General features: G+C 43.7%; 1 long non-coding RNA gene across 1 annotated transcript; it reads right to left on the reverse strand.

Moving 5' to 3' along the window:
- Positions 1 to 2,873: 2,873 nt before the first annotated feature.
- LOC149325253 (uncharacterized) lies at positions 2,874 to 7,061 on the reverse strand. Its single transcript, XR_016286486.1, has 2 exons — positions 6,794 to 7,061; positions 2,874 to 5,010 (listed from the first exon to the last, which is right to left on the reverse strand). It is a non-coding gene; the product is annotated as an uncharacterized LOC149325253 (long non-coding RNA).
- Positions 7,062 to 13,420: the final 6,359 nt, after the last annotated feature.

The raw sequence follows: 13,420 nt of genomic DNA on the forward strand, positions 1-13,420 counted from the left end.
TGGCCAATTAGTTATTGAAACTCTGGACAAAAATTCCATACAGATCTAAAAGAAACACATTACATTTTAATGAGTAAATCTGAAAGACTTTCTAAAGAATCACAAAAGCAATTTTTGTAAGGGATTGCTCCGCACTCGGGTGTTCGTGTTGGTGGAATGCTTTGTTGCGTTCGCATTCCCACGTGATATGATAAAGTGTAGGTGTGGCATCGCACCAAGGGCTCTGTATTGTCTCGGGAACATCTTATTAAGTATGTGTAGGTTAGGAAAGGAGTTGGTCTGTAATCTGCGCCAGCCGGTCGCTTCCTCCTTTGTTAGGGTTTTGTGTGGTGGTGGATATCTAATTCTAGCTCCCCTATGCAAGTGCAAAGTCTCTGCGTATCCCCCCTCGCAATAATTTCGACCACCTAGGGATCTAACACGTGCACCGACATCGCGCAGCCCTTACAAAGAATGTTTGGACAGTCCATAGAGTGTCTATAGACTCTGTCTATAAAGTCTATAGACTGTCTATAGGCAAATCTGAGAGAACAGTCTATAGGCAATACAAATGCCATAGACAGTCTATAGACAATCTATAGATTTATGGCCATACACTTTTAGTAGAATTTTGACTATGGACAGTCCATAGACTATGAATAGAGAATGAGTAATATCTATAGGAAGTCAATACAGTTTATAAGAAGTCTATATACCATTTTTATAAGAGAGGGCACCAACGTTACTAGAATAAACGTTGCAGGACAGGGGCGCCTTTTACTAGGCAGAGCAATAGCATGAAATTTGCGAGGATGGGATGGGGAGGAGGGAGGGGGATGTATCGGGGCCCCTATGTGCGCACCGCCACTCTTTGGCTACATGGTGCCCCACGCCTGCCTGCCAACGAGCTAAAGGAACTTATCGCTGCACCTTACAAGCATATTAGGCGCAATCAAACTACAGGTAATCACTCTTCGAGGTGGCGCAGTGGCTAAGGCGTTACGCGACTGCGTTGGGCAGGTGCACGGGCTAGTAACGCGGCCTCGGAGACTGCACCCAGGTTGGAGAAATGGGTGCGAAAACGCCCGTGTACTGTACGGGTACACGTACAAAGGGAAGGCTTCCGTAGGTCTCCACTACGGAAATATAACATTTGGTAACAAAACAATAAAATAACATAAGTAGGAACAAGAAAACTGTAACTGTAAGAAAATATGACTGATTAAAACAAAAACTAATAACACTGTAAAATGAAATATATAATGTAAAATAAATATTAATAATACTGAAACTGTGAAATTAATTATATAATGTAATTAATAGCTTTAGCAAAGTGTAAAATATATAGTGTGTGATCGCTTACCGCGGCCGCTGGTGCGCATGCACAGATCTGCGCGTGCGCATTGGCGGCTGGCGGCCGCGGTGAGCTGAAGGTGGAGGGTGGGTGGGGAAGGAACCTCTTAGGTGTTGTATAAATTTTTATCGGCGGGTGCCCGGGGGTGGATCTAGTTTTACTGCGTCAGCAGTGTACTCCCTTCATCAGTATAGCCACCTGGTACTGCTGAAACTGCTCTGAAGCACAAAAGGAAACCGTGGATCAAATATCCCCTAGACTTCCACACTATACGGAAACAGTCTGCCGGAGCAAAAGGAGCCGCTGCCGAGATCGATAAACGCTGTCGCGTCGCACCCTTAAAGGCGGAGCTTCGTTTTGTTCCTTTCACTGCTGTAGCACGTAGTACGGCCATTTCACAAAATCCCGGCATCGGTGTACGAGACCAAAGGCTGCAACTCCACCATCAGGAACACGTTTCCAAGGGGAGGAGGGGGCGAGGGGTCCCTCCCCCGTAATCAGGCTCATCAGCTCCATTCCGTACTTCAATTATCTTGGCAAGCACTCTTTTCAGTTTTGCATCCCCCCCCCCCTTCCCGTAATAGAAGTATTTACCTCGGGCCCCTCCTGAAAAAAAAAGAAAAGTCCTAACTTAGTGCTTGTCACGAATTCACCCTTACAAAAATTGCTTTTGTGATTCTTTAGAAAGTCTTTCAAATTTACTCATTAAAATGTAATGAGTTTCTTTTAGATCTGTATGGAATTTTTGTCCAGAGTTTCAATAACTAATTGGCCACCGCATTGTTATAGGAACACGGCTAACGTCCTTTAAAAGAAAAACTGTAATGAGTTGCTTTAGAAACTCCTTGAGGAGTCTCTTTAGAAACCCTTTTGAGCGCACTCATTTCATTGTAATGTGCTGCTTTTGAATCTGTATAGAATTTGGCTACAGTGTTTCAATAACTAATTGGCCACCGCATTGCTATAGAAATGTGGCTAATGTCCTTTAAAAGAAATTCTGTAATGACTTGCTTTAGAAACTCCTTGAGAAATTGTTTAGAAATTCTTTTGAGTGTACTCATTTCATTGTAATGTGCTGCTTTTGAATTTGTATAGAATTTGGGTACAGTGTTTCAATAACTAATTGGCCACCGCATTGTTATAGGAACACGGCTAACATCCTTTAAAAGAAATACTGTAACAACTTTCTTTTGAAACTAGTTATATGAATTTTACGTAAATCCATTGGAATGCATTTATTTCATTGCAATGTGATGCTTTTGACACTGTATAAGATCTGAGTAATGAGTTACAATAACTAATTGGCCACCACATTCCTATAGAAGCCCAGCATGTACAATGTAACATATATGATGTAACCACTGATTGCTGTAAGCATGCAAGAAATCATACAGAGCAACAGCACACGACATACAATCAACTAACTTTATTTCACTTAGCAACTTTTACAGCAGCTTATGGAACTGAACGTTTGCAGCTCCTGGCGAGCCTTAGTAATTAGCAGCATTTATGATGAAACTGATAGGAGACATGGCACACGAACAGTACGAGCACATTTTATTTTGAGACAATCAAGTAATTTTAGATTCATTTTCTGCGCCACATGTGCAACGAAGATCACACCTCAAAGAGAGTATGTTTTCATGAAAAAACAGTGGAGTAGCGACTCAAACAAATACTGCCTAGCCTTCTGCCTTCAACAGCTCTGAGTATATGCCTGCCTTAATTTTATTCACTTATGCCCTACATAAGGTACACAATGCTAGTCGGAGCCACAGCAAAAGGCTAGCTGCATGTTCATTCTGTGAGAATTAAAAGTTAGAAAGCACTGTATACCTTTATGTAGTATTCTGAAAGGATATCATTTACAGCTGTCCCAAGGATTGCATGCACAGCAGAGTGAACATGATGGAGTCACAATTGTTTTGAAGAGGACACGTGAGATCTACTGTCCAGAATTAAACTGCCTCTTGTTAAAACAGTACACACACCTAATTTTGGTGGCATGCTTTCTCCTCCACAGTAATGTGGAAGACACTACTACGCCTGGATCACCGGGTGGTATTCAGCTGCAAACTATAAATAATTTATAATTGAATTTTTCTCTCATGCTGTTACGGTTTCAACATCCGAACAACGAATGTAACGTTAACGTGCCCTTATAGGTCACATGAGGCATGAAAAAACAGCAAATTGCTGCTTCTTCATTTGTTGTCATTCCGGCTGTTGAGGCTGCTTGGCTTTAGCATTGTAGCAAATTAAAAGGACAAAGCAGTGATTATATCAGTTTCTTCATGTCTCCTAGACCTGTAAGCACAATTTGATGTCACAGTGATCGTTCGGCTGTTGAAACCGAAACAGCATGAGAAATAAATTGAACTGTAAGTTATTTAGCGAGCATACTAGAATACCACACAATAATCCATGCCTTACGAATCATTACAAAGCAGAAAACATGCACCCAAAAATTAGGTGTCTGTACTCCTTTGAGCAGGAATAAATTCTTAATTCAAGCAAGACACAAAGTACAAGAATGACAAAACAAAGTACATTATTCATTTCTACTCTACATGACTAAAAATCGTCCCATGAGGATGCAAATTTCAAGGAGTACTTTATGTCTGATACTGAGCAATAATGAACCAGATAGCCATCCTGCATATTACCGTTTGCTACAAGGACGCGCCTTTGTTGGCATTTCAATTCAGACTGGTTTGCACTACTCGCTATTAACCACAAAAAAGCTGTACATCAAATCTCTGACTGTGCCAACAAAAGAACTGGTTTCTTTCGTTACATATATGTAACTTGTGTTTTCCTACATTGCTTCACATGTACAAATTGATCCAACCATAGGGAATACAGGGTGGCCAGAATAGGATGCTTGACAGTTGGCTGCTCAATAATCCTTGTTAGGTGACAACATAAGCTGTGAATGTCATCTGTTACAGCCCCCTTTCTTCACTCAACTGCTGCTGTCCACAGGCAACTAATACTATACCTATGCATATGCTTTCCTGAGCTGAGTTTAAGTGTTGCCTGGATTCACAATGGTCAGCTTGCCCAACAATCTAAGAGACCATCATAAGCAGGCTGCAAAATTCACTGCTAAAGAAAGCTATGATATGCTGCAGTAATCAAGTGAACTGAACAAAAAGAAAAATGAGAAGAAAAGCTATATTCGGTTTAGAGGAGAAACAAAACAAACATTTCGAAAACCAATCTATTTCATCCCTTTTGTAGTAAATAGTAAGGAGGATAAATGTGCTGGGATATTAACAACCAACTCAAAGCACACATTTAAAATATGCAAATGCTTGATACAAGATCTGACTTCCTAACTATGCTGGTATAGACATATTTAGTTTAGAATTCATATCTTTTAATTGAGTGCATTATTCTGAAAATAAAAATTGGTCAAAAGGAGGCACTGTTGGTTCATATCGGCACTTCCATCTATTCTTTGGACGTGATCTTCATTGTGCATATGCCACAGTACAATAATTCAATTGCATAGATACCAGCATTTCCATTCATAAACTGTGCTGATCACTTGCAGTAAGCCAATGATGTGACATGGCCGGTAGATTATTAGGTGCATCATTGTTGTCTGTGCAGAGACGAGGAGGTGTCAGGTAGGCACCACCCATGCTTGCCAGTCTGAAGTACCCAGATGTCTGCGTATAGGCCAAAGAAAAAAAATCAGTCAGTGAGACCTAGCACACAACTGCTTTCACACTAATGCAAACAAAAGCATCAATCAGATCAGAATCTACAAGCAGTAGTACTCTAGTGATCTAGCTTTGAAGAGTACTAACACCACAATACAGAAAGTATATGATTTCAAAATAAATGGCATGTACACTTCGAAAAGAACTATAAACACCACCCAGCTGTGACTGATACTGCTGCCAGACCAGAACATTTCATAAGAATGAATAACTATTACATTAGTCTGTAACAGTATTCATCTAATACATATTTATTGCCACTATAATGCAGTGACAATCACAATCACTTTTTTTAGAGAACTAATTCACCTGTCTTCTGTGTTTTACAAGTGACTGATTAATTGCAGTAAGTAAATTAGGTGCAGTGAAAACTGAGAACAGCTGTCACTCAACCTCAGTAGCTCACAGGCAGCACAAATCGTCTACATCTGAGTCTCTGGGAATGGCTACTCAAACACAGTAATTGCACTCACTAAACATCTGACAAGATGGTGATGCCGACGACCCCCTCGTTAAGCAAAGGGATGGATTCTGATCCTGCTGCATTTAGAAAACTTTTCACTTCCCTGCTCCACTAATGCTGGATTGACACTGCTGAAATAGTTGTAGAAAGATATTAAGTGCGTTAACAATGTCACATAACTATTTTAAACTGCTAGCCAGTATAATCCATTGCATCCATATAAATGACTCCATTCAGTTACATAAATTAAAAACACGATATCTCTAGCACTCTGGTAGCGAGATCAATAAAGCTATATTCCAGTTGCTGCAGAAAAGCAGTGAGATTACAGCCAGGCAAATGAATCAGCACCAATACCACAGACATAACAAAACACAATATAAAATAATAAGCTTTTTACGGCATGACACTACAGTGCAAGTGGGAACATCTCGGCCAAATCCAAGTCTCAGTACTTCTCTCTTTGATAAACTCTGGAGAAACCGCATGCGTCACCATAAATTCCTTAGAAATAAAATTATTTCAAAGCATAGTCGAAAACATCATGCGCAGTTTGCGATGGTACAGCCGTAAGTGTGCAATTCATTTTTGCACCAGTACGAAGTATGCTTGAAATGCCAAAAAAAAAAAAACCAAAGCCAGTGCCCACAAACACTCTCTATGAGCGAATAACGCCGGAAAGAGATTACCAAAAGTTATTTTCGCGGCGAAACTCATCCGCAACATTCCTCTTGCATTTGACGTGCGCAACTCTAGTCGGTTGTAGCTACATCGTCATTCCACTTCTAGGCACTGAACGGCCTGAGTACTGTGAGCATTTGTAACGTGGACTCGGCAGACCATGTTTTGTTCAGCTTGGAATTATACCCTGTACACACGCACACATACAAGCACGAAAAAACTAAACGCCGGGCACTACTGCCACTGAGAAGCATACGTCGTTCCAACACAGTGCTTTACGCTCGTTGGTCCCAATCATCGCAATAATGAGCACAACGATATCATGAGAGTAAAAACATGCAACTGTACTCCATGTCACAACTTCGTCGCTGCGGAGAGGAAGTTATAGGCGCGAAGCGACGGTTTCCGTGGCTGTGTGACAGGTTCGCGGTCACGTGCAAACAGCGCACTTGCGGAAGCCGTTGCATCGAACTCAAACTTCTACTGCACTCCGAAGAAGTTGTCAGACAACACCCAGCAGCATTTACAGCACTTCACGCACCCCAGTACAACATTTTGGCAGATAATTTCAAGAACTGTACTCACATTCGTAAGCAATCACACAAGGTCGTTCGTTCTTCCACGTTGATGCCGGCATTGTCACGGCGTGGTGCAGGGCGCAATACGACGTCCAATATCTTGAGAACTTCAGGTGCTTCAGAAGGTATTTCGAAGCGCGCAGGTCACGCACCAGTTTTGTAGCACATTCGAAAACCACAGCACGAAAACACCACACAAGGCGCAACAGCAACAAAAAAAAACTACGCCCGAAACGCCACCCGGCCGGCCGGCATGGAGGAAAAAAAACTGCCATGCCGGCCGGCAACAAAAGGAACATGGCGCCGCTGCTGACGACTTTGGGATTGGACTGGATTGGCTTCGGTGTGACTTTTTTTTTTATTTTTTGCCGCTGCTCGTGGACGGAGTTTCGGTTTCTGTTTCCTTGGGAGAGCCGGTAACTCTGTGGTGCGAAATTCATTCTGTGTGGCAGGACTCATAATTAGAAGTGCTGGCATTTCTACCAACGTGGTTCTAAACGCATCTCCCTCCCTTGAGAAGGCAACGCCTGGTTCAGCGTCCTAGAGTCGAGGATCGACTATCAGACTGCGCGGTAGGCGTCCGCATGAAGCGCGCGCACATCTGCTCGGACTAGAAAAGCCAGCATTGCACCTAACATAGAGTTAATACGCACCTAACGACTAAATACTCAAGGTGGGGCCATGCCAGCATGGTAAAGGAATTTTCGTCACACAGTGAAGTGTAGGCCTGATAGCTGGTCTGTTGCAAAATGTGGTAAGCGCTTAAAACAAACAATATTTATTAATTTATGTCTACAGATACTAGCGAAGATAAAAAAAGCACGTTAGGAACATTGGTTTGGTTTATGGGGTTTAACGTCCCAAAGCGACTAAGGCTATGAGAGACGCCGTAGTGGAGGGCTCCGGAAATTTCGACCACCTGGGGTTCTTTAACGTGCACTGACATCGCACAGTACACGGGCCTCGAATTTCTCCTCCAAAGAAATTCAACCGCCGCGACCGGGATCGAACCCGCGTCTTTCGGGACAGCAGCCGAGCACCATAGCCACTGAGCCACCGCGGCGGCTACACGTTAGGAACATAATCTTAACACGTTAGGAACATAATCTTAATAATGGGCCTGTTTACTGTAGCGGCTGCCCGTCTCAACTACAGGTTTACTCTTTTGCAAAACTCACGAAGTCAGCCTCTCTTTACAGCGGAAGGGGTCTTTACCATTGAGGTCATTTTTTTTTAAGAGGGGGGGGGGGCGGTTGGCAGAAATCGGGTGCAGCGCTGGAGAAATATATTGTCCGAAAAATGTCGCGCGCCTCTTGTGCACGCTTCTGCCTTGTGTTGTTGCGGCGATAAAGGAATTAGGCGCAACTCTGTCAAGCCGTCAAATGAACCGTCACCACGCTGCAGTCGCGACGGAACGGTGAAACGCAGCTTTGCCAGGCCTCAGTGCTGCACCCAACTCCCGACCCTCGCGAGCCGCAACGCCATGGTAAAAAGTGTTTTTGCGATGCTGGAAAGGTGACTTACGAAGTTTTGGAGAGGTTCTGCTAATACTGCACCGAATTACTGTCGCACAGTGCGTCGTGTGCTTGGTCGGCAAACATTGCTTGTGGTAGAGCACGTGCGCAGCGTTTATGCTATTGACAGGACGCTACGGGAAGAAGGCCCATTTTTTCGCCAAAAAAAAGGAAACAACTGGTGCAGACACATATCAACAAGAACTCGAAAAAAGGCGAATGCAATGACAACGATGTACAAGGCTACTCCTATTCATGCTCATTAGTCAGTAGTGAGAGCTGATCGTATTTTGTCTTTCAATGAGGAAAAAAATATTCGTTACAGGTATTTGTACGCTTTGTTGATCCAGTTTCTGGAGATTTCAAGTGATCGTAACGGCGGTGAGGTTGTTTTTTTACTCAAGAAAGGAAACGAATACATTGCCGCTGTGTTCTGCCAAATTTTTCTTGAGATCGGTCGTCGATTCAGAGGTGCCTTTCGAAAATTTAATGTTATATGCTTGCGTTGAATTATTTCTAGCTTGCTGATGTGCAGTTTGATTTAACGTTTTACCGCCTTTTAGAGCGAATTGATATAGTGAAAACTGCGAACAATATCTATAAAATTTGGCTTAAGAAGTCTTACGAAGAGAATGCAACAGATTCTGTTTTGACTGCGAAAGGAACGAATTCATTAGCGAAGGCACGAAACAAGCTCTAAAAAATTTGACTCATTTTGAAGCGATACCGAGCCATTTCTATAGAAGTTATTTTGACTGCCAAGGAAGCGAGTTCATATAGCGAAGGCACAAAACAAGCTCTGTAAAATTCGACTCATTATAAAGTCTTACGGAGGAAATTCTATTTAATTTGTTTTGACTGCGAAAGGAGCGAGTTCATATAGCGAAGGAACAAAACAAGATCTATAAAATTCGACTCATTATAAAGTCTTACGGAGGAAATTCTATTTAATTTGTTTTGACTGCGAAAGGAGCGAGTTCTTATAGCGAAGGCACAAAACAAGATCTATAAAATTCGACTCATTATAAAGTCTTACGGAGGAAATTCTATTGAATTTGTTTTGAACGCGAACGGTGCGACTTCATATAGTGAAGGCACGAAAGAAGTTCTATAAAATTTGGCTCATTATGATGTCTTACTGAGGAAATTCTATTGAATTTGTTTTGACTGTGAACGGAGCGAGTTCATATAGCGAAGGCACAAAACACGATCTATAAAATTCGACTCATTATAAAGTCTTACGGAGGAAATTCTATTGAACTTGTTTTGACTGCGAACGGAGCGAGTTCATATAGTGAAGGCACGAAAGAAATTCTATAAAATTTGACTCATTATAAAGTCTTACGGAGGAAATTCTATTGAATTTGTTTTGACTGCGAACGGAGCGAGTTCATATAGTGAAGGCAGGAAAGAAATTCTATAAAATTTGACTCATTATGAACTCTTATAGAACCAATTCTAAAGAATCTCTGTTGACTGCGTACAGAGCAAAATTTTATAGTTAGGTCTCGTTAAAGAGTAAATAGACTACTTAATGAGCTGACTCGATAGACAGCGAGTTTCTATAGAGATCCTTTAGAATCATTAGGCTCTCCATACATGTTCAAAAGAAACTCGACATCCATTTTTGTAAGGGCAATCATTCATCGTTGACGACATTCGGGTAACAGTAAGGGAACCTGCGGAGAGAAATGGAGCCTGTATTAATTAGGTAGCACGTTGTTTGCCCACCAACTGCTTTCATGCGCGTCATCTTTGATATGAAAAAAAGAAAGTACTGGTATCTTACCCGCTGTGTCTGTATCTTACCGGTACTCACCTATGGGGCAGAAACGTGGAGGCTAACAAAGAAGGTTCAGCTTAAGTTAAGGGCAACGCAGCGAGCTATGGAAAGGAAAATGATACGTGTAACATTAAGAGATCGGAAGCGGGTGGAGTGGGTGAGAGAACGAACGCAGGTCAATGACATCATAGTCGACATCTTAGGCATCTAATGCGAAGGAGAGATAACCGCTAGTCCCTAAGGGTAACGGAGTGGATTGCAAGAGAAGGCAAACGTAGAAGGGGGCGGCAGAAAGTTAGGTGGGAGGGTGAGATTAAGAAGTTTGCGGGGATACGGTGGCCACAGATGGCAAAGGACAGGGTTAATTTTTAGAGACATAAGAGAGGCCTATGCCCTGCAGTGGATTTGATCAGGCTGGTCATGATGATGATGATATGCAGCTAAATTGGTACGGTGTACACGCTTCAGCTCGTCAAGCGTCAAACCAGTTGATGTGTGTTCGTCAAGATTATGCGTGCATTCCAAAACGTACTCTGATTCTTTTCCGCTCGCGAAGCAGAGGAAGCAATTTTAGAATTTAGAAATCGCAATGACCCGCTGCAGAGTGAAATGCAATGGTCGTCTGTGATCAATTCATATATCTTACTGCGTAGTTCAACAAATGCAACAACCGAGTGCACAGCGCGGCGTTTAATGAGGAATGTGCTTATGATTTTCATTGATATAGGGCGTTGACTACGATATGTCAGAGCACGACTGCTGCTCTCACATTTCTGAGGATCCCTCGAAAGCTTTCTCATGATCACCAAGACAGCACACAACGCACCATAGGCCACACGCTCGTGTATATTTCCGAAGGTGTACACATGCATGAGCGCGATGAACAGCTTCTTCTGCAGTTTGTGACTGCCCTCGGTAACTCACGCAGTTGCTTTCTCACCCTCGAGCCCTATTTCTGTCGTACACCTGCGTCGTGACGAGACGCAACCATATGCGATGCCGAGAAGAGCACCTGCACAATCTGCCTTTCAGTGAGAGGTTGGCCCGAACTTGCAGTTTGCAGCCGTGACCACTGATCTGTTGACTTTGACTTTCTGTTGTCAGTTTCTGGCATTTTTTTTTCCAGAAGCTCTCTTTGGAAGTGCTACCCTCTGATTGGTCGGAAAGCGTCATTGCAAATGCATTACAAAATTGACGTAACTCTGCTAATAAGCTTTAACGAGACTCTCTAAGAGTGTTGGAGTATCTGTCCTCGCTTCGGCGAGCGCGGCTTCGGCCGCTTATCTGTTTTTTCAGCAGCGTCCGCTCCGGCGGAAGCAGTTGTTACTGCGACGCGCGTCTTTTCTTTCCTTTTTCTCTTTCCTCTGATCTTTTAACTCTCCTCTGTCTGCACGTGGCAGAGGTGGTGGCTTGGCTCGAGCCAGTAGGCAGGCCCGTGCAATTTCCTTTACATCCTTCTCTCAGTCACAACAAGAACAACATAATTTTTCTCACAGAGGTTGAATGTGGAAGGGTTTCGGGGCTTTCATTCGCTATCTTTTTAGCGCTGTCTTATTACGTGCTTCGCGGCAGTCAGGACAAAAATTAGGCGTTTGACTGGAGACACTTCCTGCTGTTGCGCTTATCCTTCCCGGCATAAGAGGACAAGCAGGGTATTGTTGGAACAACAGATTTCGTATCTAGGAAACTTGTGAATGCCCAGTGATTTCAATTCTCCAACACTGGTGTTCGCAAAGCGTCGGCGACTTACCGTTGCACCACACCAGCAGTTCTTCAACAGGTCCCACTGTCTTGCACATGCTGTAATAAGTGGCTCCATTTTTGTTGCGGGGCACAATGTTCGCACGGTTCTCGGTAGGAGCGCAGTTCACGTAGCGCATCCAGATCGCGCGCTGTGGGCCGCTGTCAGCAGCCGACAATTCTCTGCTCCGCTGCTCCTGGATGTGAAGTTGTGCGAAATGAATGCTTCAACAACGACACGAACGCGCCATCACGGGACACATGGTATAGATCAAGAAAAACTCCCGTCTTCTTCAGAAGGTTCCGCAACAATGGCGCTTTTCTTTTTTTTTTGGCAGGCTGTACTGCGCACTTTCAAATTTTAGTTATTATCGCAACAGGTCAATGCAGTGCACTATTCACGGGCAGTATTTTGTGCCATTTTATTTCGTGTAAGGGATCGGTAGTGTACGCGGGGTCATCGGGACCGGTTATTTTCCCTCACAACCCCGCCAGCTGCAGTCTTCAATGGACGCCACCGGCGTGAGGGGGGCGGACGAGGCGCTCAAAGCGAAGCGTCTCCTTTCTCGGTACGCGACCGCTCGCAGATGCGCCGGGAAGTACGGGTGTCCCCCGCCCCGCGTGCATTTCTGTGCGAAGAAAAGGATGTTTTACCTCGCACGTGCGGACATGACTGGGTGTTTGCACTTGCTTTTCTTTTCTTTTGCGAGGAAAAGAATGTTTTACCTCGCACGTGCTGGCATGTCTGTGCGTGTGTGTTGTTTTTACTTGTATTTTGTAACGGAGAAGGTGATTTACCCTACGTAAGCTGGAGGGCTGGCCTTGCTCTCGATGAACCAATCATGTTAGGAGTATATCATGATTGGGTGCTACTAAAGGTGGGCCGGGCCTCTAGGTCTTTAAAACCGGGCCCCGGAGCCGGAATAAGGGTTCTGAGCTAAGGTGAGATGCTATGCATCTTCGGCTATGCCGAGTAGGGGCCTCCCCTAGTGTTAGCCAGATCCACTTTTTGGTTGTTTTGTATATTTGGTGCTTAATTTCTCTTTTTGTCGCTAAATTTGTCTCCAGTGCCTAAATTTGTATGTGATGTAAATATCTCTATATAAATCTTCAAGTGTTCCTTTTTTATATCTCTGCGTCTCAACTCATCGGAAGACCGTCTCTGACGGGGCACCATTGGTGCGAAGATAACGATTAAGTCTTCTTGTCTACAAACCGTCTCTGGCGGGGCACCTCTGGTGCAAGGAAGAAGAAGAACCTGAACTTTACTTCTCATTTTAATTTTATCTGGTCTTTGCTATTGGTCGTTGCTCTCCGGAGACGCTGGCTCTGGGGTGACGTCACAGTGGTCACAGGGGGTAGAAACGCATGATGCCACTTACTAGTCCAAACTTTCCCGACGCCCATGCCACATGGCGGGCAGACGCCGAAGCCGAGGAATGACAGAGAGCGACGACAAATTTCAGGTACCTGTCAAGCTTCTTCGACGCCACCACTGCCTCTTGAAAAAAAAAACAAGTGTAGACATGGTCCATTTTATTTTTAGTCTCCCCAATCAGGCACTCTTCCATGTCCACTTCCGGTTCTCCCTTTTGTG

This window comes from Amblyomma mixtum, chromosome 10, assembly GCF_055824585.1.
Source record: "Amblyomma mixtum isolate Tamu chromosome 10, ASM5582458v1, whole genome shotgun sequence".
NCBI lineage: Eukaryota > Metazoa > Arthropoda > Arachnida > Ixodida > Ixodidae > Amblyomma > Amblyomma mixtum.